Genomic DNA, 27,299 nt, shown 5'->3' with positions numbered 1-27,299 from the left:
CTTCATTGATGCTCTCCTTCTTTCTTATCCTTTCTCCCGAATGTGGTGCTCGTTAGGTGAGCCAAAAAACCGCTTTGATATGCACCCTTGTACAGTCCAGAAGCACACTTGTCTAGAGCGGTCGAGCGCATAGCTGTGGACGCTGGCGCCATCCGCAGCTGCTATTTCGCGTTAATTACAAGCTTCCATTCATGCTTGACACAAGGACGTATCATGAGGTTTGACTATGTTAGGCATAATACGGCATAGTTCTCTGCATAATTTTGCAGAAACCGTCGTCTTAAGCGGCCGCCTGGCCTCTCTATACAAGTGTGATTCTGACTGTGCATACTGTTTATTCTTTTTAATATTAAATTATACTTACAACACGCAGAGTATGGCGGCAGATGCCATAAGAAGGCTGACTTCACGAGGCGTGGAGGCACGCTTGTCGCTCTCGGTCACCATGAAAGGTCACTGGACTGTCTTAAAAGCCGGACAACCAGCAGAGCTCCTGTCCGAGTGTGTGTATGACCCAAGTGCGGAGTCCTTCGGAAGTGTCGCAGAAGTGAGTTCTTCAATAAGCATACTAGCGAGCTTCTTTATTGCGTGCACGAAACAATGCATGATGAAGAGGCATGCCGGTGTGGCGGCGTTGATGTAACTTTGGGCGACTGTGGTTTCATTACGTATGGTTGATGTCTAGTTTCTTCCTAATCCTTCATCTCAAAAATTATTTAGTGTCCCACAGAGCAGAGCAACGTCACCTATAAAGCTGTGCCCATTGACGTGAAAGACATTCTTACTCCTTACCACAAAATGAACCTCTGTCGATTCAACGAAGAGGCGTTTTTGATATTTGATGCAGTAGCCTTTCAAAATGAGTGTGGGGACGTAACAAGCGGCTTTTTGGAAATTTTATGCGTTTTGCTTGAGCACCACTCTTACTGAATGATATGAAAGTGTTTTCATTAAAAAAACTGACGTGTGCATTGGCAATTGTACAGCCCCGCTTTTAAGAGACTTGCTTGTTCCACTCTGAGACAGGAAGGTCGGTGACCGGCTACAGGATCACGGCTTGATAAGTGTTTTCCGTATTTAGAGGACTACTTAGTTTTTATAGACAACGCTGATTTTCTTTCCTCTGTTCCGAACAAGTTGTACATGTTAAAAGAGTGCCTGAGTGCGTTGTCACTAACACATGAAGTCCCATAAAACGGTTCAATCTGGTGTTTCAGCCTAAAGTTGACCTTTACAGTAACCATACGTGTTGTGAACACGAAGAGCGAGCCACTTCTGCACTATTGGTTTGCCCGTGGCAAACTAGTTAGGTAGGATATATTGCGCACTCGCCTTTGGAATGCACTCAGCAGATCCTACCCACACGCAGCTGATAGCAGCTTCAGAGAGCGAATTGCTCGTTTTGAGGAAGCGGGTTACCCGACGTAACTGCTTGTTTGTGCTGCCGAGGTGTTGCGCAGGTGGATCACATGTAGCAACAGAATTGGCGAAGCACAGCCAGTATCAACGCAGGAGGAGGCAGTCGTCCACTACCTACACTATGTGTCACAGAGACTCAAGAAAGTAGGCCAATGTTCGGGTGTTTCTGTTGCTTTTCCTCGGCGCCGCCTAAACAACATCAATAGCTAAGACATGTCCAGTCAAGCACGTATCACGCAAGTTCAACGGAAACCATAAAAACTTTTTTGTTGAATGTGCCGACAGAGCCGTGTATAGTGGATCCCCGTATTGCGGTCGCAGATATGTTGGTGAATCCATGCCCGAACATAAGGTTACAAGAACACAGCTTGCATGGGCAGAAAATAAATGAGTTTCCTGGCCCAGTAGTGCGATCAGTGCAGCTGTTTTCCTTGTCACACCAAAGTGTAGTCCTGGTGAAACATGCGAATGATCAGACAGGTGTGATCATTGAGGCCTCAGTTATTGCCAAGAGAAACTGAAGAGGGTGCCCTGATTATAGGGTACCGACAAGGACATAGTCGGTATCCCGGCTCTCGACGACATCCCTGTCATCGGCATTATCCCTGGCTGCCTCATGTACTGGATATGTCGTAGGCCTTCTCTCGTATTGAATGAGTAGCCTAGACACCTTTGCCTCGCTGTGTTAGCTCTTGTCGTCCTCTGCAGGCCACTTCTGCTTTTTCCGGCCGTTCTTGTCATGTTTGTTGGGCGTAAAGGCCATTTCAGCCTCTCGAGACACTTGCAACATCCACCACGCTCAAGGAACCCTGCATATGCACCAAGACACTTGGAGGATACCACCGGAAAGGGTCTGTCCAATGCAGCCACTCGTCCTTGGTAGTCTGGCCCCTGGCAGCGTTCACCTCCTCTCGTAACTGTCGATGGTCCTCAAGCTGCACGAGGTGATGGTTACCCGCAAGCAGCTTTGGGAACTGGCGAAGCGGCCTCCCCCGTAAACAAAGTCTTTCCATTGTCTCGCATCAGCACGTCAACCTCAATATTGAAGGAATCTTAAGCATGGAATACTCAACTCCCACGTTCGATGGCCTTCAAGTCTTCTGGAGCCTTAAAGACTGTTATCCATGTCTTCAACGAGAACATCCGGGCAACCAGGCAAACGAGTTTTGCATCAACGTTGATACTGCCGAAATCTCTTAGGCATGAAATGCTTTTAGGTCTCGTTGCCGGTAACCTTCAAGTGTTCATCAGCTGGAAAGCCAGAATAATTATACTGGTGCTCAAACGAGAACATCCGGGCGTCACAGCGAGAACAAAACGAGAAGACCCGGGCAATTAGTCAAAAAGGTTTAGCAACGTCGTTATTGCCAGAACATTTTAGGCATTAAATATTTTTAGCTCGCGTTGCCGGGGACTTTGCCAGAGCCGTTATCCGTGTCTTAAACGAAAACATCCGGGCACCGCAGCGACAAGAAAACGAGAACATTTTGGCAACCAGACAAAAGAGTGTCACATCAACGTCGATATTGCAGGAACATTTTAGGCATGAAATCTTCTAGCTCATGTTGTGTGCGACTTTCGTTCTTGAGCCGAAAAGCTAGAACGTTAGCCCAACCCTCAAACCAAAATATTCGGGCATCGTAGAGACAACAAAACTAGAACATCCGGGCAACCAGTCCAAAAAGTTTCGATACTGCAGGAATTATTCCGGGCATGACATGCTTAAATCTCCTTATCGGCGACCTTCAAGTGTACTTGAGCCGAAAATGCAGAACCGTTATCCGTGTCTTAAACGAAAAATCCGGGCACCGCAGCGACAACAAAAGGAGAACATCTGGGCAACCAGTCAAAAGAGTTTCCCATCAACGTCAATATTGCAGGACTCTTATTTGCATGGAATCTTCTTAAACAAGAACACGTCTGAATTAACTATTACTGAAATTCAAACTGCTGACCGCGTCTTAGATCAGCCAATCGACATTGTGAATGAATTCAATTCATTTTTTTGCAACCAAGGTTCTACTCCACCTCTAACCCTGAATCAATCTCGAGTCCGCTCTTCACAATCATTTTACCTTTTCCCAACAGATCCGAACGAGATAATCGGCATTATTAGAAAACTCAGAGTCACTACTGCCCGGCTTGACGGAATGCACTCGTCCAACATTCAATTAATTGCTAACCATATTGCCGTCCCACTATCCCGCGTCATCAATCTAATTTTCAAGACCGGGTCATTCCCACCAGGGGCGTAGCCAGAAATTTTTTTCGGATGGGGTTCAACCATACATTATGTATGTTCGTGCGTGTGTTTGTATGTGTGCATGTATATATATCCAAGCAAAACTGAAAAATTTTGGGGGGGTTTGAACCCCCCAACCCCCCCCCCCCCCTTGGCTACGCCCCTGATTCCCACTACAGTTAAAAAAGGCCAAAATCATTCCAGTGTTCAAGAAAGGTGACAGAACATGCATTTCAAATTACCGCCCAATAGCCATTTTATCAGCTTTTGGTAAAATAATAGAGAAGTGTATCGAGAAACGCATCACTAATTACTTATCTAAATTCTATATTTTAACTTCTCAACAGTTCGGTTTCCGACCAGCTTTTTCTACGAATCTTGCTTTGCTAACTTTTACTGACAAGATTAAAAGAGCCATTGATTCTGGTGAATTTGCTGTAGCATTGTTCATTGACCTAACCAAAGCTTTTGACTCTCTTAATCACAGTATCCTGGAAAGCAAACTTAAGACTATCGGTATTGTTGGACCTGCATTAACACTAATTGAAAGCTACCTATGTGATCGACAACAGGCTGTTCATGTCCGATCTACATTATCAAACTTTTTGACTACCAGTCAAGGCGTTCCTCAAAGATCCATTCTTGGCCCTCTTTTATTTTTAATTTACATGAATGACCTTCACTAACTCTGAACCTTTTCTTTACGCTGATGACACTACGATACTAGCCTCTGACAAATCCATTCACTCTTGGACACTAAAATTACAGGAAGACCTAAATAGCATTCTAACCTGGTGCCATTGTAACTCCCTCAGTATTAATCCTACAAAAACTAAGTACATGATATACCATTCAAGTAACAAAGTTCTTCTATCCCAAGTCACCATCAAACTAAATGACATGCTTATTGCTCCTGACAATGAATGCTCTTTCTTGGGAGTAATTCTTGACAACAGCCTAAAATATTCTAACCATGTCATCCACCTAAGAAAAAAAGTAGCATTCGTTATTAGAGTTTTAATCAAAGCACGTGACTTTTTCAACACTTCGCCTTTAAAAGGCCCCTAAACCAGCCAGAGGTCGAAATTAAGTTGTGGCGTTGCAGTTGTGCAGGAGTATACTGCGAACGCTGGCGGAGTTGCACGCGCTTTCTCGTTTCGCTCTTTCCTTCGCTAGTCTGCGTTCGTCGGCTCGTCTATCCACATCTCCGAGTGCCCTTCCTCGGCGTCCGAGGTGGAAACGCAAGAAGCGCGGGCACCTGCTAGCAGAAAACAGGCTCTCGTTCGCCTACTGACAGCGACTCTTGCTCGCGACGTCACCTAATCATACAGGTGACGTCATGACGGCTGTTGTCAGTAGAGCAAAGACACGGAGAGGAGCAGGCGAGCGTCTGTTGGTGGTTTAGGGGCCCTTTAATAAAATTATATTACGCTTTCATTCACAGTCATATTAATTATTGTATCACTACATGGGGTAACACATATTTAACCCATTTATCTCCTATTCAGCACATTCAGAACCAAGCCATTAGAATAATAACTTACAGCTCATATCGCAGTAGTGCATCCTCATTAGCTCTCAACTTTGTCATACTTCCTATTTCCAGTTTATTTAAATACCATCTCACCATTACCCTATTCAAGTCATTCATCCATTTTGTACCATCATGTGTGTTTTGTCCTAATGTTCTTAGTAACTGCAACCCAACTAGATTTTCTTCAAATGGAAATTTTTTACTACCGTCTATCCGTACTAACTATGGTCGTCACACTGCTTATTTTCTTGCATTATCCATATGGAATTCATTACGATCCCACATTAAACAATATTCTACGATTGGCTTATTTAAAAAAACAATTGTATTCTTATTTCCTTAACTACTAGATGTATATTTTTGCCTTCAATAATAATGTTTCTCGTACCATTTTTTTATGTATAACTGATTTATTATTGTTGTATCGAACCACACATTTCCTTGTTATATTGCTACTTCTGCAGATTAGGCAATTTTTATTTTTAAATCTTGGACAGGAGGTTCCCCTGCAGCCTAGTGCTTTCGGACCTACTTCTGTATATTTATCCTGTACGATCTTCTGTTTCTGTACTAATATCTAAAATAAACTTGAAACTTGAAACTTGAAACTTGAAACTTGAATGCTCTAGCTCATGTTGTCGGCGACTTTCATTCTTGAAACGAAAAGCTAGAACCGCTATTCAGCCGTCAAACCAAAATATTCGGGGATCGTAGAGAGAACAAAACGAGAACATTCTGGGAACCACTAAAAAAAGTTTCGCTTTAAAAAGTTTCGATACTGCAGGAATTATTCCGGACATAAAATTCATTTTGCTCAAGTTTTAGCGAGCTTTTATTGTTCTTGAGTCGAAAAGCCGGAGCCGTTGTCCGGGTGCTCAAACGAGAACAGCTGGGCTTCGTAGCGGGACTAAAACGAGAACAATCGGACAACCAGCCAGAGTGAAGAAAGGCTGCAATCGCTCAGCCTTCTTCACGCCGCCCAAGCCTAAGATTTATTTCACCGCACTGGCGGCGAACAATGACTATATCATGGAATGACGCCCCATAATATGCAGAGTATCGGGGGGGGGGGGGTGAGGTGAGCCTATGGAAACATGTGTCGTACCCATTGTTATATTGTGGCTCGTATCATCCCGAACCAATCTGCTTTGCCGGTAGGCATTTTATGGTTACATCTATTCTGCATTACGGGAGTGCCAGCCATTTCTACAGCAGAGCCCGTGGCTTGTACGGTTGACGATGTAGACAAGAAATTATGATCGCAACGCCGGGCGTGGCCAAGTCAAGCCAAGTTACGCTTAGCTGTGCCAAGTTAAACCAAGATAGGTACAGGCAAGCCTAATTAATCATAGTCGAGCATTGAATTTCTAATTAGCGGAACGTAATCTAATTGCTTCAAAGCCTATATTTAGTCTAATTCCGCCGAAATGAGACTTTGGTGTGTCCAGCAATGCTGAGCTCGGCAAGATGAGCCGAGCTAATTCTAAGACTAATTAGGGCAACTTAGTCCTATATAGGTTCATGTTCTCAATAAGCCTAAGCTGACTTCAGATCTAAGCTAAGAGGCCTAGCTTCGAATACGCGTTAGCCCTAGTCATCTAATTACCCTAATTCGGCCACTTAAGCTACAATTAAGGCTAGGTTGACTTCGAATGCAAGCTAATTGAGAACGAGTCTCGAATATGCAACTTGGGCCGATTAAGTTAAATCGCCTAATTAGGTTCATTAAGATAATTAGGCCATTTGGTGCTGTGATTGCCAAGAGATTTACAATTGAACGTGATCGACACCTAGCCAATACTCGTGATTTGCAATCGTGTGACCACGTGAACACTTTGTGCGTCGCCGTGGGAATGCCCGTGTGCCTAGTCAAGCTGGTATCAGCCGAGTTACGATAACATCTGGTCTGCCCCATCCTTGCGTGACTCAATGAAAGTTGCGCATTTTTTCCCCTATATATCTGCGTTCGACGTATACGTGCGTTTTGTCTCCTCTAATTGAGTATGTCTTCTTCGCCTTAGTGATACATCTGCTGAAGCTGTAACGGCGGCTTCAGGAGAAGCAGCAACCAATAACAGCCCCAGCACCTAAGTCAGAACACCGTATTTCCCGTGGTCACACCCACGTTTAGGTGTTACATTTTTGTGACTGGTTTCAGTACCGTTCGCGTAAAGCTAAATCTGTCCAGGTGTGTTTCAGTGCAACACGTATACGGTATTTTTCTCTCATTCTTTCAGGTGTGCAAAGATCCGAGCTTCAGCGTTGAGATCCACAACAAATCGGGCGTTTACGGCGCACTATATTACAACCAAGCAGACGGCCGGATCTTCACCTACGACAGCACTACTGCTTTTATCGAAAAGGTAGGGTAACATTCCTGCCTGCCAGTTTTGATTGTGAACCTGGTTCGGCGGTATTTGAGGACTGCACTTTGGAGGCGCCGTATAAGTAAATAATATCGATCGCAGCTCATTGAGCAGTTCGTACGTATGTCCAAGAAAGCCAGATGTGGAGCGTAGGACATGTTTGGCACCCTCTCTGCGAGCTGCCTAACTGTATGGATGCCAGCGTTAAAAAAAAGAGCTTGTCTCTGCACAAAGACTTGTATTTTACAGCGAAGCCATAAATGGCGAGGCAAAAGGAAATTCGCCCTATGTACTCAAACCTACTATTGTGTGCTTGTCGCAGAAGTCGGGCAAGCCCCACTACTCAGTATTGGTTCACCAAATATGAAGAGCGAGTGCACAAAAATGGTGTATGACAGAGAGGCACGCCATGGTGGTGATTCATGATGGAGAACATGCGAATCACAGTGCACCGCATGTCAAATAAGTACTGCGCTAAACCCAAGCCAAGCGTGCGTATAACCACACTTAGAAACACGTACTTTGGTGAGCCATGGGATTTCAACCAGTGATAAACACCGGGGCCGCACGTTTTAGCTTGGCTAGTTAACCATCTGTGCGAAGTTCTTGGTCGGATATTTCTTTTTAAATGTGATTTCACTGACGTATATATCCAGGAGCAATTTAAGAAGACATCTCACAAACTTTTCAAAGTTGTAATCGTAAGCTTCCCAAGCCCCTCTTCATATTCTTGTTTTATCGATTGAGGTAATCGAATTTTCAAAAAGCCTACCGCTTATTACTGCTTACTTAGAGCCATTTGTCCGATATTCTCGGAGTTTGATCACAAGTAATACTAAGGTTTCTCTCAGAGCAATACATTTTAAACTACAATGGTTGTGCAGTTACTTGAGCAATGGTCCACTAAACCTGAGCAATGGGCAGACGTTCACCACAGGGAGGTTCAGAACGCTTCGCATCAGGGGTCACAAACACACGGCCCGCGGACCTTTTGCTGCAGGCCCGGCCCGTACATGACCGTCTTCGTCCCGCCCACAATTCTTCATTTCTTAAGGAGTGTGTTCATGAACTACGAAGATATTACTGCCCTCAAGCATTTTTCCGTGAGGCACCCTATGCAGTCACCTGTATTTCCGAGTCGGCGTCCATATTTAAGTCACTCTGGAGATCGCTATCGACATAGTGTTCGAATCCTAATGCCAAGTGTTCTTCAGGAATGACCCCTATATGAGATGTGAGAAAGACCGCCTTTAAAATAGCAACGTTAGCTGACCCCTACGCCTTGATCTTCTTCGCTCTCCCAGCCCTTGAGGGACTAAATTTCGTGATTTCGGGCCGCTAGCTCAGTTGAGTTTGATGTCCCTGTTCTATATAATTTACAAGAAAGGTATGATATTAAATCTTAGTTATTATGTGAACCTAGTGCGTCTGTTATATTTTTGTACATGATACTGATGAATAGATCCCTGTCTAATTTATTACAGCCGTGACATTACGGTAGTGTCAAAGACAAGCTAAAGGAGAAAAGAAATACGGAGAGAGCCCTGAGTGCCTTGAAACGCCGGCCTTGAAAAACGCCGCATGCGGTACAGATAGCCACGTGACATTAATAGAATTTGAAAATCGGAGTGTGAGCCGCATTCGAACACAGATAGCCTGCGTGGTTGTCAATTAAACCACAAAAGATTCATGCCAATGCTTGAAACCGCTTTGTAATACTACCTACACATGCAAATATGCATGGCCGATACGTAAAATCCCACTACGTGGTTCACCATGAGAAGTGCGCAGGCAGTGCGTGGTTGAAGGCTGTTAAGCATGCAGGGACTGGCGCCGTCTTCAAACCAGCCCCTACCCTCATGTATCCACCTTACACGTCATACTTAGACACACACGCGAACAGGACTTCTCGCGGTTGTAGCGGACCCACAGCGACACTTACTGACATAACACACCAATGCACCGACCGCCCAGAAAAAGCCGGGTCACCAGAAATCACAAAACACAATCACAGAGAAGCCAATTGGCAAGCATACACCAGGCCCGGCGAGCCGCGGCAGTCAGTGGGGCCCTACCCGGGAGCTTCAGCCAAAACTGAGCCGAACAGCCTTCCATGTAACAATAAAATTTTTCTTCTTCTTTTGGTTGAAAGCTGCCAAGCAATTACACAAGGCTGAACTTCAATTCCTCATCATCATCGCATCATTGCCGCCGCGTCGACAGTGTGTGCCGCTTCTCACGTTATCTCTCAAGCGTCGATGGTGATGATGATGATGATAATAACAAAACAGTCACATCGAATGGTTTCATGTGCTCCTGTCGTCCCAGGCGAACGCAATAGGCGCCATGGGAATTTTTTTATAGCTTTTGTTTTAGAAATTGTTGTGCTCGAGTTTTAATTGACTATGATGATGATGATGATGATGATGATAATAACAAAACAGTCACATCGAATGGTTTTTGTGCTCCTGTCGTCCCAGGCGAACGCAATAGGCGCCATGGGAATTTTTTGTAGCTTTTGTCTTAGAAATTGTCGTGCTCGAGTTTTAATTGACTAAGAACAAAAGGCTAACGTTTGCTTCTGTCGAACATTTTTTGCAGCTCTGCAGGCTCAGATTGGAGGAGCTCCCCTCTAGATTTACACTCGCGGTGTACGACATGGAATACGACGACTTCACCATGGTTTGCGACAAGACTAACAAGACTCTTTGGACGTCCTTGACCCCAAGGTTTTACACCTTGGATCGATTCTCGGCTCTCCTTGAGGGGGCATATCCTACGAAAGAATTCGCATTCTGTCTGTCACTTGGTGAAGCGTGGCGTCATGTACGACCTTGAGACATTGGACAATCAATAAATCTTTGATGCTTGCTTGGCTAAAAAGTTGTCAGTTTGGAAGTGTCTTTTAGCTAGTAGCCTAGTAGTCTAGTAGTAGTAGTAGTAGTAGTAGTAGTAGTAGTAGTAGTAGTAGTAGTAGTAGTAGTAGTAGTAGTAGTAGTAGTAGTAGTAGTAGGTCTAGCAGTTAGAGTGCTCGGCTGCTGGCCCGAAGGCTGCAGAATCAAATTCCGGCCGCGGTGGCCACAGTTCGATGAAGGCAATATTATAGAAGCCCCGCGTGCTTACATTCAGGCGCACGTCAAAGCATCCCGGTTGGTAGAAATTTCCAAAGCCCCCCACTACGCCGTGTTTCAGATCCCCATCGATGTTTCGCGACGTGAATCTCGAATAAATATTGCTGGAATCTCATCTCCGTACTATAAGTATTCTAGCTCATGGCAGTGCACATAAAAAGAGGACAACAAAGAAACATACGAATGGACGAATGACGTATTCACCCAAAGTGTAGACTCTACAGTATTTACTTTTTATGCCTCAGTTATTCCTATTTGCTAAAGTAACTTCCACGCCATTTTAGATGCCAAGCAGCTTTTGCTCGGGGCTGTGTCCGGCGGTGGCATCCGCGCTCTACTGCGCATGCGCCTACCGCGCCTACTGGCGCGCGCTCGCGCCAAGGAGAATTCTTCTTCCTCTTGTTGTTCGACCGCCTTGATGATGACACGTGCAGTGCACTTTAGGGGCCCGGGCTGCCGTATGCCGTCCTAGCTTGGCGTAACGCAGACAAAGCCATGCGTGCTGGCACGTGCTAGCGTGTTCGACCCTGGGTAAGGGGCTGGGTAAGACGCTGTGGCCTCTCCCGCTTACACTCTCTCAGCAATCATGTGGTCGCGCCGAGGAACGAGATTCTGCAGACGCGCGATGAACCAACGCGTTGTATCCTAGTCAGAATGCGCTGGCACGCACTAATGCGTTCGGGCCTGTGTGAGGGGCTGGGTAAGACGCTGTGGCCTCTCCTCCTTAGACTCTCTCAGCAATCAGGCGATGGCTTCGGGGAACGTGATTCTGCAGACGCGCGATGAACCCGCGAGGCATGCTCCAACAAGAGTTCGAGACGAGTAATAGCAACTCCAGTGAATTCATGGTGTGCTCCACTTGCAAGGACGCGTTACCATCGTGCAAGGTGCCCGTGATGAACGGAACTTTAAGTCGACCCATGCGTTGCTTCGCATCCCCACGTGGTTCCCTTTAGTGGGAGATGGTGTAATTTTTTTTATTGTCAAATAAAAGTTCTGAACAAAAATGTTCTAAATAAACAAAAGGACATGTTCTGTTTTTTCTATATTTTAAATATTTTATTATCATTTACCCAATCCTTGGCCAATCTCTCAAGGGTAGATGTGAGCCTAAATTTTATTGCCTACATCTGCATCTACTAGGCGCTTACGTCTTTATAATGTGCCTGTCATATTTCGAAGCGCGCTGTCATAAATTACCTTGACTAACCAACTAAGCCACTAGTACGTCTTACAAAAGTACGTTGTTAAGCGCAATAACATCGGTGATGACCCCTGGTTACACCGGAGGCATACGAACCCTAGTGATACCAATTTAATTCAATGACTCATATAAGAAACACAATATGCACTCACGTGAGGCCAAGAACACAATAAGTGGCGTTATTCGTATGGTTCATTTTAAACAGACGGCGTGCAAGCACGCGCACAAGAAAGAAGTCGGGATGCCTAGTGTCCGTGTTTCCACGCCCTGCCTTTTTAGAATGAATGCTTACAAACTAGTTCAACTCTCTGTTATTCGTATGGTTCGTTGCATTGCAGCTATTACTAGATACACAGGCAATGAAATAACGTGGACAAAGCAAAACTTCGAGGACGCTTGAGCTTCATCTTCAAAAGTAGAACGCAATAGCGTAATCGGGCTTCGTGCGCATCGACCACCAAAACGCTAGCCTGTGCGCATAACTTTGGCTGTTTCAACATATCGTAGAATGCCTACTGCAAGTACCGTTAAGTGCCCACTACGTCATAATTATCCCTTTTGCGAATCAGCGAATAGGCCACTACGCGTGCGTAAGGCAACACGGGAACCTAGACAGCTGCTCACTTTGTTGATGGTTAAATATGTGTGAGCGCTTTGTAATGGGTGTGCCTTTAAAACACCCACGCGTTGCGAATTTCACATGTATTGACAGCTGTTGCGATTCTACGCTTCGGCCACGCAATGTTGCATGCGTTAAGGAGACTCCTTTCTCTACATGACATTCATATAGTGTTTTTTTCCGAAGAAGTTTCAGGTCATAGCGTAGCTTTGTGGTAGAACGCCTGCTTGCCACGCAGACGGCCTGAGTTCAATATTTCCTCGAATCGAAGATTTTTATTATTTATTTTATTTTCATGCTCCCAGATACTTTCAGTCACGGACAAGATGATTTTTCCCTCACAACCAACGACGCCGACACCGACTCCATAATTTCTGCGAAACGAGCACTTTAACGTGTTAAAAACCATTCGCCGCCGAAGCGGTTCGCACCCACAACCTCCGCATTACGTCACCGGTAATCCACCATCTGACCTACCCCGTCTGCACAATCTGTTATTTCTGCATCTATTTGGCTGGGAGTGTCAGCTAGCGCCACGTCTCGCATGGCGGCTAACTCAAAAGAATACTTGCATTTTAGAGATGACGTTACGTAGCACGTGACCTTTTACGGTACGGCAGCTGACCAATATACGTTCGCTGTGCCACTTAAACGCATCAAAACTTGCCGGTTCGAATATCTGTATTTTCAAGCTTATTCCTCTCCTGGGCGTTGTTTCCTTCAGGCCTGTTGGACACTTCATTAAGCTAGTACTATTTTGGCTCCGTTGAACACGAAGCTCGCATGAGCTGACCGAGATATGAAATCTTTGGTTTACGGGAAACTTAGCTTTTTTCATTGGAGCTGTAGGTATCTATTAAGTATAGGGTATGTTTAGGCCACCGAGGTAGAATGGGAGAGGCGGCATACAGTCCCTAGATTTCTTAAATGAAAAATCTAGGCATTTAAGGTGGCCAAACCAACGCCGCGAGCGCGTCACCGAACCTGGTTTAATAGATGGGGCTCGGTTTGAGTCAGACAGGTGCGGGTTTGGCTCATTTTTTATTTGAAACTGTATTTTCGAGTTCTCAATACAATGCAGAATATTAATTGAGCTTTGCACTAGTGGTGCCAAGCCCGAAAGAAGTGCGTACCTGGGCAGCCTCCTTTGTTCCTCTTCGGTTTTCTCTTTCTTTCCTCCTCTCTTTATATATATATATATATATATATATATATATATATTGTAGAGAAGCATTGGAACGTTGTAATGGGCCGTCCTCTTCAGTGCCTTCTAGTGGGTCGCCCTCTTCGTCTCTTCTCGGAGACGAAGAGCTCCTCGTGCTCGTGAGAGTCTGCCCTTCGTCGTGCATCGTCGCCGTCAATCCAGCCGTCAATAAACGCCTTTACAATATATATATATATATATATATATATATATATATATATATATATATATATATATATATATATATATATATATATATATATATATATATATATATATATATATATATATATTGTTCATGCGTTTATTTCACGACTCTCAGCGGCAACACGAAATGGCGACAGTCAAGGCAGAAGCACGGACTCAGCGCGAGTGGTGTTCCTATAGGTGAAGCCAAAGAGGATGACCCACTAGAAGGTGCTCGAGAGCGTAACCCATTACTCAGTTTCTTTGCTACAGTCACCCCGGGTACGAAAAGGGAGCCGTCCGGCGACTTAACACCTTGTCACTATGAGCGGCTCATAGTAGGCCTTAAGGTGCTCCACGTTGGCAATATCACGCCCTCGACGGCGCATGTCCGAAGGTGGTTCAACGGGTTCGATCAGGTAGTTGACCGGGGATGTGCGCTCCACGACGTGGTAGGGGCCTTCGTATTTCGGCAGTAGTTTTGAAGAGAGGCCAAGTGCAGAGATGCAGAGTGCATCGCAGCGATGACTTCATCTCTGCAAGCAACGCGGAGTGGTCGGATATGGTGGACAAGCCAGCGAGCTCGGCGTCGCGTGATGGAGAGGGACGGGTCACCCACCGCTGCCGGCACAGCTCCTCATAGCTTTGGCAGAGCGTTGTGACCTCTGCCACTGTGCTGGGGTTTTTGGCGAGCAGCATGGTGAAGGCATCGTCGTCGATGCCTTTCATAATGTGCCTGATCTTGTCGGATTCGGACATAGTTTTGTCGGCTTACTTACACACATCGAGGACGTCTTCGATGTAGCTGGTGAACGAATCATCGGCCTGCTGAGCTCGTTAATTTAAACGCTGTTGGGCCTGCAGTTTACGAACGGCAGGGCCGCCAAACACGTTTACAATGGCGGTCTTGAATTCGAACCACGTCGTAAAGCCTGATGCGTGGTTGTTGTACCACAGGCCTGCCACATCCGCGACGTAGAAACGACAGTTGGTCAATTTTCCTGTCTCGTCCCATTTATTGGGGTCATTCACGCGCTCGTAAATCGCGTGCCATGATGATATATGATGTTTATTGGCCCAAGGGCCATTTGACGGCCAAAAAGCGCCTGGACATGATAGCGAAAGTGAACAATGGTTATGTTAAGGTGCTGTATATGGGCCTAAAATTCCTCGTGCTGAAGGCGGGTAAAATCTATATGTTATAAAGTCTTGAGAGTGACGTGCAACATGTGCATAGAGAATAAATGACAAGGGGTCCTGATGCTAAAACAATGAGGAAAATTACACCATCTCCCGCTAAACGGGACCATGAGGCGATGCGAAGCCGGAGCACTTGCACGATCGCGTTCCGTTGGCGCTCGTTGTGCATGCTACCGACCTCGCGTCGTGGAACGCGAAGAGGAACACTACGCGCGTCGTGTCTTCCCTCTAGCCTGGCCGTAATTGTCACAGGGCGTGCGGAGAACGCGGTCCACAGGCGGGCGAGAGAGAGGCAGCGTAGGAAAGGAGAGAGAGGGAGAGGGGACGCGCATGCGCTGGCCCTCAGCGCGGCGCTGCGCAGGAGAGAATTTCGGCATGTCGAACCCGCATTTCAGAGGAGCCTACAGAGGCAAGCGCCGGACTGAACGCGCACAGCGCTATATCACTTGAAGGAGAGGAGACTAGAGGAGGAGAGTAGCGTATGCGCCATGAGAGCAGAAGCGAGAACGCATGAGAAGCGCAAGCAGTTGCTGGTAGCGAAGTGGATAGAGTAATGCGCAGCTGTTGGAGAGAGCGAAGGAGGAGAGTCGCGCAGTGCGTAGTGTGAGTGCGGACAACTACGCCGCGTGCGGATTACCACGTCGCGTTACATACCCCCGAGCAAGAGATACTTCGCATCTAATATGGTGCGAGCACGAATACCTTCTCAAGGCCTTTGAAGCCAAAGGCAGGTGCTTTCTCTAAAGGAGCTCCTGTAGCAACAACCTCTTTTCAGAGGTCGTGCTACGGACTGCCTGGGTATGTGACGTGAAAGCTATGGACTTCTTTTAAAAACGAGCACAGTGAGTGATGCTTAAAAACAGGTTCCCTACAGATGAACATTGATGGGTAAAATGGTAATTGTTGTCGGTAGAGTAATAGAAAGTGTTGTTTTTAAAGAGTGTCTAGCTTATTACACTGGATGAAAATGTGAAGCACGGTTACTGCTTCACCGCACCTCTCACACAAATGTGGATTGCCGCCGCAGAGAAGGCGTCAGCGTGTACTGTGTGTTGCCCTGTCCTTAGCCTTGTGAATATTACTTCTGTGTGGCGCAATTTTGATACTGGCGGCCAATTACCCAGATGCGGCTTGAAAACGGGTAGTTTGATTTACGTGTCTATCTCATGTGCTCTGCCAATAAGCTCTGACCTTTCTTTTAAGGAAGCGTTTTAAGTCAACTTCAGGAACGAAAATGAGTGCATTGGCGGCAGCGTTTTCGTGGGCGGATGCAGCTAGCTGGTCCGCCTACACATTTCCTTGGATTTTGCTGTGCCCTGGCACCTAGCACACTACGACATGCTGTTTGAGTGTGTGGACAGTGCATAGGAGTCAGTAAATGCCACAAGAACAGGGTTTTTGTGTTTTTCAGAGTTTCGAAGGCTTTACTACGCTTAGGGAATCGGTGTATATCACAGCACTTTCTGGTGTTAATTTTTTGATGTGTTTGACGGCCGCAAGTATGGCGTATGCCTCTGCTGTAAAGATGCTTGTATTCGGGTGTAGAACGCCGGCATTGGAATAGGATGGACCAACAGCTGCGTAAGACAAAGATCTATTGGGCTTTGAGGCGTCGTTCATGCGAGAGGAAATCAAGTCGTTCGTGCGAGAGGAAATTGCTCGCCAATTCTCTCTACTGGCCTTCCCTCAGTGGCAGCATGTTGAGCAGCCGTCAACCACACTGCTGCCTCCCTTACGCCGAGCGCTTCGGCAGGAAATCGCGGAGGTCATGCCGGAATACCACCAGCGCCCACCGGCACCTTCGCCGCTCAATTAAGCGCAAGCTGTAGCAAGGCCACCCCAAGCGATTCCTGCGGCTGCCCCACTTACTTACGCTAAGCCGTCGCCAGACTACTGCCCTTCGAAGCAAGTCTGCCGGCTGCGTACGCCCACGTCATCCCTAAGCCACGACTGCAGCCCACCAGGCAGTCATATCAGCAGCCGCAACGTTCACCGCGCCCACCGCGTCGCTCTCCATCACGCGATGCCGAGCTCGCTGGCTTGTCGACCACATCCGACCACTCCGCGTTACTCGCAGAGATGAAGTTATCGCTGCGATGCACTCTGCATCTCTGCACTTGGCCTCTCTTCAAATCTACCGCCGAAATACCAAGGCAGCTACCGTGACGTCGAGCGCACATCCCCGGTCAACTACATGATCGAACCCATCGAACCGCCTTCGGACATCCGCCGTCGAGGGCGCGACATTGACGACGTGGAGCGCCTCAAGGCCTACTACGACCCGCTCATATTAACAAGCTGGTAGGTCGCTGGGCGGCTCCCTTTTCTTACCCGGTGTAATTGTAGCAAAGAAACTCAGTAATGGGTTGCGCTCTCGAGTGCCTTCTAGTGGGTCGTCCTCTTTGGCTTCTCCTGAAAGAACACCGCTCGCGCTGACTCCGCGCTTCTGCCTTGACTGTCGCCACTGCGTGTTGCTGTTGAGTTCCCTCAAATAAACGCCTTAACAATATATATATAGACGTGTGTATGTGGCGCGCGTGCTTTATGTGTTATTGTTACTATTATTATTGATGTGATACTAAGGGGTATAGGTCGAGAAATCAGGTCCGTGCACATTACTGAAATATTAGCTGACTGGGAGGACAGCCTTAATCAAAAAGCAGTGTTTACTGATCCTTTACGCAACAATTTGATATTCATATTAGATTGGCTGCATATTTCGCGGTCTGTAGGCTGTGTTCATACAAAGAGAAGTACACTGTGCCGTGTATAAAATGGTCACGAAGGATTCACTTACTGCGTGTTTCACACCGTCTCTGTTCGTTGTCGCTCAGAGTCGCCATGAGTGCTTCGTAACAAAAAGCGTTGTTGATTATAGGAGATTAACTTTCCTGTGCTCAAATGCGCTATCCTGGTGTATTTATTTACTTGTACACAGCAGCCTTGAAATATTATTCACCTCATAGTATACAGGAATTGTGACGTTTCTTTGTCCTAAGAGTCAAATCAAGAAAGCAAAACTGGGCTAAGTTGCGCGGAGGCGTAGAGCGCGCCTAAGTACGCTTCACTTTTAAAACAACTGTAATCGAAATGGGGCAGTTCTTAAGCGCGGTGCATTTTAGGGGCCAGGGCTATTGTATGCTCTCGTATGCTGTCGTCGTCTCATGTCGCTTGGCGTAACGCTGGCAAAACCACGTATAGCATAGCCATCTGTAGCATATTGAGTGCGCGCTCGCGCCAAGGAGACGTCTTCTTCCTCTTGTTCTTCGAGCGCATTGATGATGGTATGAAGTTCGAAGGACTTTGGGGGCCCGGGCTGTCGTATGCTATCGTATGCTGCCGTCGCTTCGCGTAACGCAGACAAAACCACGTACAAAAATACAAAAAGGCAGCAAGCGAGAAATAGAAAGAGGGAGAAACAAATAATAAAATACGAAGAAAATAGAAATAAATGGAAATTGAGAAAAGAACACCGAGAAACTGGAAAAGAGAAAAAGAAAGAGAGGAGGAAAGAAAGAAAGACCGAAGAGGAACAAAGAAGGCTGCCCAGCTCCGCACTTCCTTCGGTATTGGCACCACTAGTGCAAATCTGCCTTAATTGTCTTCATTGTAACGTGAACTCAAAAAGACAGTTTCAAATAAATAATAAGCCAAGTCCCGCCCCTGCCTGACTCAAACCGAGCCACATTCATTAAACCAGGTTCGGTGACGCGCTCGCGGCGTTGGTTTGGCCACCTTAAATCTCTAGATTTTTCATTTAGGAAATCTAAGGACTGTAGGCCGCCTCTCCTATTCGACCACGGTGGCCCAAAAGTAACGTATATTTAAGAGATGTCGCCAGCTCCAATGAGGAAAAGCTAAATTTTCCTAAGCAACTACTTCCATATCTCGATCAGCTCATTTTATCTTCGTGTTCAACGGAGCGAATATAGTACTAGCTTAATGAAGTGTCCAACAGGCCAGAGGGAAACAACGTCCAGAGGAGGAGTAAGCTTGAAAATGCAGATTGTCGACTCGGCACATTTTGATGCCTTGAGGTGGCACAGCGAAGGCATATTGGTCAGCTGCCTGACCCTAAAAGGTCACGTGCTAAGTAACGCCATCCCTAAAATAGAAGAAATTTTACGTCCGCTGCCACGCCAGACGTGGAACTAGCTGACAGTCCCAGTCAAATAGATGCAAAAGTAACAGATTGTGCACACGGGGTAGATCAGATGGTGGATTGTAGGTGACGTAATGCGGAGGTTGTGGGTGCCAACCGCATCGGCGGCGAATGGCTTCTAACGCGTTGAAGAGCTCATTTCGCAGAAATTATGGAGTCGGTGTCGGCGTCGTTAGCTGTGAGCACAAAATCATCTTGTCCATGAGTGAAAATATCTAGGAATATGCAAATAAAATAAATAACTAAAATCTTCGGTTCGAGTAAGAATCGAACCCAGGCCGTGTGCGTGGCCTATTACTTGAAACTTCTTGGGAAAAAAAACTACATGAATGTCGTGTAGTGGAAGGAGTCTCCTTAACGCTTGTAATATTGCGTGGCAGAAGCGTGCAATCGCACCAGTTTTCAAAACATGTGAATTGCGCAACGAGGGGGTGTTTTAAAGGCCCACCCACTGCAAAGCGCTCACACATATATTATGTGTCAGCAAAGTTAGCACCTGCCTAGGTTGCCGTGTTGCCTTACGGATGCGTAGTGGCCCCTTCGCCTCTTTATTATTTTTTTTTGTTCTGGGAGCAATAAAGATATCACCACCACCACCCCTTCGCCGATTCGCAAAAGGGATAATTATGACGTAGTGGGCACTTAACAACTGTACCTGCAGTAGGCATTCTACGATAGTTTTAAACGGTCAATGTTCGTTTCCTTGCGGCAGGGTTGAGGCATGCGTCGAGAACCGAAGCCAGGCTAGCGATTGAGACGGCGATTACGCTATTGCGTTCGACTTTTGAAGGTGAAGCTCAAGCCTCCTCGAAGGTCTCGAACGTTTGTTTTGTCCACTTTATTTCATTGCCTCTATATCTAGTAATAACTGCACTTCAATGAACCATACGAATAACGCCACTTACTGTGTTCTTGGCTTCATCATCTGTTGCACTCATGTCAGTGCATTTTGTGTTTCTGATATCAGTCGTTGAATTAAATTGGGATCACTAGGGTTCGTATGCCTTCGGCGAAGCCAGAGGTCATCACCGATCTGATAGCGCATAACAACACAGCTTTGTAAGACGTACTAGTGGCTTAGTTGGTTAGTCAAGGTAATTTATGACAGCGCGTTTCGAAAAATGGCAGACACATAAGCGGCTAGTAGATGTAGATGTAGACAGTAGAATTTCGGCTCACACCTACCCTTGATGGGTTGGCCAAGAACAGGGTAAAAAATAATCGGGCTAAGATAAAATATTTAAAATACAAAGAAGACATTACCTTTTCCTTTTGTTTATTCGGAACATTTTTGATCAGAAGTATATTTTACAATAAAAATGGGTCGATTTCACTTTAGCGAATAATTGAAGCATAAAATAGTTAATATAGCAGAGCCTACTTTGGCTGAATACGTCATTCGCACATTCTTTTGTTTCTCTCTCATTCTCTTTTCATGTGCACTCTCATGAGCTAGCATACCTTTTGTACGGAGATGAGATTCCAGCAATATTTGATCGAGATTTACGTCGCGACACCACGATATGAATGTGAAAGACGACGTAGTGGAGGGCTTTGGAAATTTCTGCCAACCGGGATTCTTTGACGTGCGCCTGAATGCAAGCACACGGGGCTCCCATCATTCCGCCTTTATCGAAATGATGTCACCGTGGCCGGGATTCAATTCAGCAGCCTTTGGGCCAGCAGCACAGCACCATAGCCACTATACCAACACGGCGTGCGGTTAATGTTCTTGCACGAGTATTTCCGAAAACTTCAAACTGAAACGTGCCACGGGAAAGTCAAAGGACATTTCCAAAAGGGCAACTTTAATTTCAAGCAAGCATCGATGGTTTATTGATTGTCCAATGCCTGGAGGTCGTCAACGAAGCAGCGGTTGACCAAACTTTAGACAAAATGCCAATTCTTTCGTGTAATGTGACCCGTCGATGAAATGCGAGACCGAACTCAAGGTTGTCATCCGTGTCCTGTAGAGGTGCCCAGGAGAATAGATCTCGTCGCAAACCGTGGTGGAGTCTTCGTGTTCGATGTCGTACACGGCGAATGTAATTCGAGAAGGGAGATCCTCCAACCTAAGCCTGCAGAGCTGCAAAAAATTTTAGGTAGAAGCGAAAGTGAGCCTTTTATCCTTAGTCAACAAAACTCGAGCACAACAAATTCAAAGACAAAAGCTGTAAGAAAATTCACATGGCGCATTTTGCATTCTCCTGAGACAAAAGGAGCACAAAAACTTTCGATGTGACTGTTTTCTTATTGTTATCATCATCATCATCGACGCTTGAGAGAGAACGCAAGAAGCGGCACACAATGTCGACACGGCAGCAATGATGCGATAATGACGAGGAATTGAAGTTCAGCCTTATGTAAGCGGTTGACAGCTTTCAACCCAAAAGAAGAAAAATTTTATTGTTACATGGAAGGCTGTTCGGCTCAATCATGACTGAAGTCCCCGGGTAGGGCCCCACTCAGTGCCGCGGCTCGCCGGGCCTGGTGTATGGTTGCCAGTTGGCTTCCCTGTGAATGTGTTTTGTGAGTCCTGGTGACAGGGCTTTGTCTGGGCGGTCGATGCATTGGTGTGTTATGTCAGTAAGCGTCGCTGTGGGTCCGTTACACCCGCGAGAAGTCCTGGTCGCGTGTGTGTCTGTAAATATGGCGTGTAAGGGGGCTACATGAGGGTACGTGCTGGTTTGAAGACGGCGCCAGTTTCTGCATGGTTAACAGCCTTCAACCACCCACTGCCTACGCACTTCTTATGGTGAAACACGTGGTGAGATTCTACGTTTCCACCATGCCATGTTGCATGCGTGAATGTGGCTCTTGGCCCGACATGACAAATGTGTAGGTAGTATTACAATGCGGTTTCAAGCATTGGTATGGCTATTTTGTGGTTGATTGACAGCCATGCAGACTATCTGGGCTCGAATGCGGCTCGAACTCAGATTTCCAAATTTCATTAATGTCGCGTGCCTTTCTGTACCGCATGCCGCGTTTTCCAAAGTCGGCGTTTGAAGGCACTTAGGGCTCTCTCAATTTTTTTTTGCTCCTTTACATTCTCTTTGACAATGCCGTAATGTCACGGATGTAGTAAATTATACAGCGATCTATTCATCAATATCATCTACAAGAATATAACAAACACACTGGCTTCACATATTAACTAGGATTTAATATTATTCGTTTCTTGTACATTGTATAGAACAGGGACCTCAAGCTCACCTCAGCCAGCGGCCCGAATTTAAATTTAGTTCCTCAAGGGCTGGGAGGGGAAGAAGATTAAGGCGTATGGGTCAGCTAACGCTGCTATATTAAAGGCGGCCTCTCTCACATCCCACATAGGGGTCATTCCTGAAGAACATTTGGCGCTAGGATTGGAACACTATGTTGATAGCGATCTCCAGAACGACTTAAATATCGACGCCGACTCAGAAATACAGCTGACTGCATAGTTTGCCTCACGGAAAATGCTTGAGGTCAGTAATGTCTTCCTATTTCATGAACATACCCGTTAAGAAAATGAAGTGAGGGACAAAGACGGTCATGCACGGGCAGTGCCGGTAGCAAAAAGTCTGCGGGCCGCGTGTTTGCGACCCCTGATGCGAAACGTCTTGAACCTCCCTGTGGTGAACGTCCACCCATTGCTTACGTAACTGCACAACGATTGTAGTTTATTATGTATAGCTCTGGGAGAGAAAGCTTAGTATTACTTGTGATCAAGCTCCGAAAATATCTTACAAATGGCGCTAAGTAAGCAGTAATAAACGGTTGGCTTTTTGAAAATTTGATTACCTTAATCTATAAAACAAGAATATGAAGAGGGGCTTGGGAACCTTACGAATAAAACTAATAAAGTTCGTGAGATGTCTTCTTAAATTGCTCGTGGATATATATGTCACTGAAACCACATTTAAAAAGAAATACCAGCCAAGCTGAAACGTGAGGCCCCGGTGTTTATCACTGGTTCGATTCCCGTGGTTCACTAAAGTCCGTGTTTCTTAATGTGGTTATACGCACGTTTGCCTTGGGTTTAGCGCGGTATCTATTTAACACGCGGTGCACTGTGATTCGCATGTTCTCCATCTTGAATCACCACCATGGCTTGCCTCTCTGTCATTCATCTTTTTGTGTTCGTTGACATGCGCACCTGCTCTTCAGATTTACTGCACCAATGCTGAGTAGTGTGGCTTGCCCAACTTCTGCGACAAGCACACACTAGTAGTATTTAGCATAGAGTTTCCCATTATTAACCAGAGGGAACTCTGGCGCTGCGATTGTTTAACCACAATGGGAATGATGGGTAGTACACGAATTTGCCTAGTCTTCGTGCTTGCGGGCTTCGAACGCACATGTGGCTTTGTTTATTGTTGTGTTTTGGTTTTCTTTCGGGTAAAAGAATTGATCGTTGTGAAGTTCGTGACCAGATTTGAATTGGTGAGCCGAAAAAGGTCAAGTGGTGAAGTGTAACTGCTGAACATTTGCTGAACTTCGTCTTGCGACAAAGCGGATGCAGGCGACGTGGATCGAAACAGAGCCGATAGAACGAGGTTCAGACAAATCCGTGTCCATCATTCCCATGTTGGCTGAAGTGCCATGCGTTACAGCTCCCATAGACACTAGCGCCAGAGTTCCCACTAGTGTATCTATGGGAAACTCTATGGTATTGAGTGCATAGGGCGAATTTCGTTTCGCCTAGCCATTTACAGCTTCGCTTTAAAATGCACGTCTTTGTGGAGAGACAAGCTCTTTTTTTTAATGCTGGCAGCGACACAGCTCGGCAGCTCCCTCTGGGAGCTGCCTAGCTGTGTCGCTGCCAGCACATGTAAGACGCGCCACGTCCGGCTTCCTTCGACATACGTACGTACTGGTCAGTGGGCTGCAGTCTTTAAAATTTACCTATAAGGCACCTCCAAAGACCAGTCCTCAAATAAGGCCGAACCACGTTCACAATCAAAACTGGCAGGGAGCAATGTTACCATACCTTATCCGCAAGAGCTGTACCGCTGTCGTAGGAGAAGATCCGGCCGTCCGCTTGGTTGTAGTACATTGTGCCGTAAACGCCCGATTTGTTGTAGATCTCACCACTGAAGCTCGGATCTGCGCACACCTGAAACAATGAGAGAAAAATACCGTATACACGGAGCTCTCAAGCACACATGGACAGATATAGCTTTACTCGAGCGGTACCGAAATCAGTTACAAAAAAAATACCCTATACACGGTGCACTGAAACAAGCATGGGCAAATTGAGCTTTACGCAAACGGTACTGAAATCAGTCACAAAAAATTGCAGTGGCTTAGCTCGGCTATGCCAGGATGTGCAAAGCGTTAGCAAAGGTCAATCTGATTATTCTTAGTTTTCCAGATTGTCTAGGATTAGCTTGATTGTCATGTTTACTGCTGCTCCAATGACACACACACGTTATACGTATTATGTGGCACATGCATATTTATTTTTGCTCAACGTCAGGTTGCTTCTCTATTGCCACAAAGACGGCTCGGTGGTCCGTGAAGTAACACGCTGCCGTCACTATGGCCCCAACACAGTAACCGCTAATTGCCAGGCAACTACTTCGGGATCCGATGAGATAAGCTTCTGGGCTCTTCTGTGCCGTCGAGCAGCATTTGCACTCTCCTTCTCCATCGCGTTACCCACCTGCAAACGCCAGTCAGAGGCGCTATCGAGCGGCCCCAGCGCAGTGTCAGACGGCGACTGCATAGCGAACAGGGTTGCCGTTGGGTAGATTCGAAAAGGAGCCAGAATTCAAGCTAAAAGTAGCCAAAATAGCCACGTCTTTTAATCTTATAGCCAAACTTGTAGCCAAATGGCAGAAAAGCGGTATTATGAAAATAGTTTTTATCATTGAATAATATATAATACCATTTTGTGTCAGCAATAAAATAGCATACGAGCACAGTTATTTTCTCCTCATGCTTGGTCTTTAAGCTGTAAGCAAGTTGCAAATAAATGAACATATTATAAGTTCCGTGCACCTGTATACATTCTATATAGAATAGATATAGTACTTGCCAGAGAGAGAGTAAGATTAGAACATTCCAGCCAACCAGTCAGTAGGAATACTAATGGTAGAAGAAGGTCGTGCTTGAAGTCGCACACTTCAAGCACGACCAGCTTCAAGTAGTGATATCCGCTTGAGGATGACCGGTCCAGCTTCATTTTGTAGCGGATCTCTGTGTCTGTCAAGTTCACCCGAAAACACGCGCCGTGCATCAGCACTACAAAACTGACTCGTAGCGTCAGCATCGATGGCGGGCAGCGTGAACAGCGTGCTAGCCACGCGTATGCCAACATGCGCGCAATTTCGTCAGTTTTGATCTTAGACAAAAGGCGTACTTAATTTCATCTTTAATTTGTAAGTTATATTTCCAATTTCTTAATTTTTATTTAAATTAATAAAACCACCGAATTCTTGGCCAATCCTCCATAGTGGGTGTGAGACACTGACTAGGCGAACAAGAACTTCATCCCTCCGTCTCGGCAGGCGCACCGCGAGTTGCGTTCAGGTGCCTCGATGAGTACCATACTCATGGCGGGGCTAGGACACGCGTATACACCGGCTGACGCGTCCGAAAAGCTTGGAAACAAAGGGTAGTCGTCAGGCTTGCTCGGTATTTTATCTGCAGATAGTGAGAAAAAATGGCGACTGAATGCGCTAACATAGAGGTTCAAAGTAGCCAGAAAGTAGCCATGGCGCCAACCTGAAATTTTTGTCGCCAGACTGGGTCGTAAAGTAGCCAATTTGGCGCAAAGTAGCCACCAACGGCAACCCTGATAGCGAAGGCGAATAGCTGCGCGAGCGCCGGCGCCACTGTGACTACGACGTCACTCCTCTCGAATGCGGCGCAGACCAGCAGCGGCGAGCCGCGCGCGGCGGTGTAGGAGAGCGCCTGAGATGCCAGCTCCGCTGACCCAGCTGTGTGACATCACTGATCCTCGCGCATGCGCAGCACGGCTCATGACCCTCGACGCGAAATCGGCTCCGGCTAGGCAAGTGTAGCTAACGCTACAAAAAGTAACACCAAAACTTGGGTGCGATCACGGGAAATACGATGTTCTGACTTAGGTTCTGGGCTGTTATTGTTTGCTGTTTTCGTTGCTTCTCCTGAAGCCGCCGTTACACCTTCGAAAGATCTACCACTAAGGCAAAGAAGACATACTCAATTAGAGGGGACAAAACGGACGTATAGACCGTTGCATCGGGTGAGGAGGACCGGACTGGCAACCAGCGCTTTCCTCCTTTATGGCTCGTGCGCGACGGCGCGGAGTGTGCAGGCTGGTGCTTGGATGAGTGGCGTTGTCGAACAATTTTTGCGTGTTTTTTGTCGACCTGCGGATTTTGTTCTCCTTTATTGCGATGTCAGCCAGCGAAAGGTCATCGGCAAACCACTGTGCCGTTTTTTGTTGTTCTAACAACTATATAAAGGAAACTGCTGTCAGAATGAGTATGCGAAGTGTATCACCAAACGCAGAGTGTTCGCGGTTGTGCGCTCTTCAAGGTACATCGTCTGTGTTACGTTACAGGTTCTAAATCGGCAAGTGCCGCAATATATCCGGAATTCCTAGTGTTCCACGCAGTCAAATGTCAATCGGATATGGCCAGATTGCGAACAAACATAAGCGGTCAAGTACGCGTCCCTGTCCGTTAAGCGCAAGACATCTAAGTACCACTCGAGTAGCCACCTGAATTGTTTTCGCTTCGTTTTGTTATATTTTAATATGATGTCTTTGGTCTAACAATTAGCTTCGTAACTCGGCTTAACAAGTTGATCGCTGCAGTTTATGTATACCGGCATTAGCACGGACGAGAAATCCCTCACTTCGCAGCGGGGTAACCGGCATCATACATTTAAATATTGCTCCGTACCAGCCTTGTAAAACCCGAACATTCAATGAACACTACATCAAAACGACGTGGTGAGATCTTCGTCGTGAGGTTGCAACTTCGGTGAGCCCGCGGGGTGTATCTTATACGATGAGCGATATGAAAGCCGAACAGTAAAAAAAAAAAGAATTCTG

The 27,299-nt window shown here is 46.3% G+C and overlaps 1 protein-coding gene and 1 long non-coding RNA gene across 5 annotated transcripts in view; one reads left to right on the top strand and one right to left on the bottom strand.

The window, feature by feature from the left end:
• Positions 1–27,299, bottom strand: part of LOC119400278 (uncharacterized) — a 132,934-nt gene that overhangs the window by 54,318 nt on the left and 51,317 nt on the right. The gene's annotated exons all lie outside the window — the stretch shown is intronic.
• LOC119400277 (uncharacterized) lies at positions 6,325–10,433 on the top strand. Its single transcript, XR_005185043.1, has 3 exons — positions 6,325–6,521; positions 7,433–7,558; positions 10,163–10,433. It is a non-coding gene; the product is annotated as an uncharacterized LOC119400277 (long non-coding RNA).

This window comes from Rhipicephalus sanguineus, chromosome 7, assembly GCF_013339695.2.
Source record: "Rhipicephalus sanguineus isolate Rsan-2018 chromosome 7, BIME_Rsan_1.4, whole genome shotgun sequence".
Taxonomy (NCBI): Eukaryota; Metazoa; Arthropoda; class Arachnida; order Ixodida; family Ixodidae; genus Rhipicephalus; species Rhipicephalus sanguineus.
The sequence above is the reverse complement of the archived record's forward strand: the minus strand, read 5'-3'. Positions and strand labels throughout refer to the sequence as shown.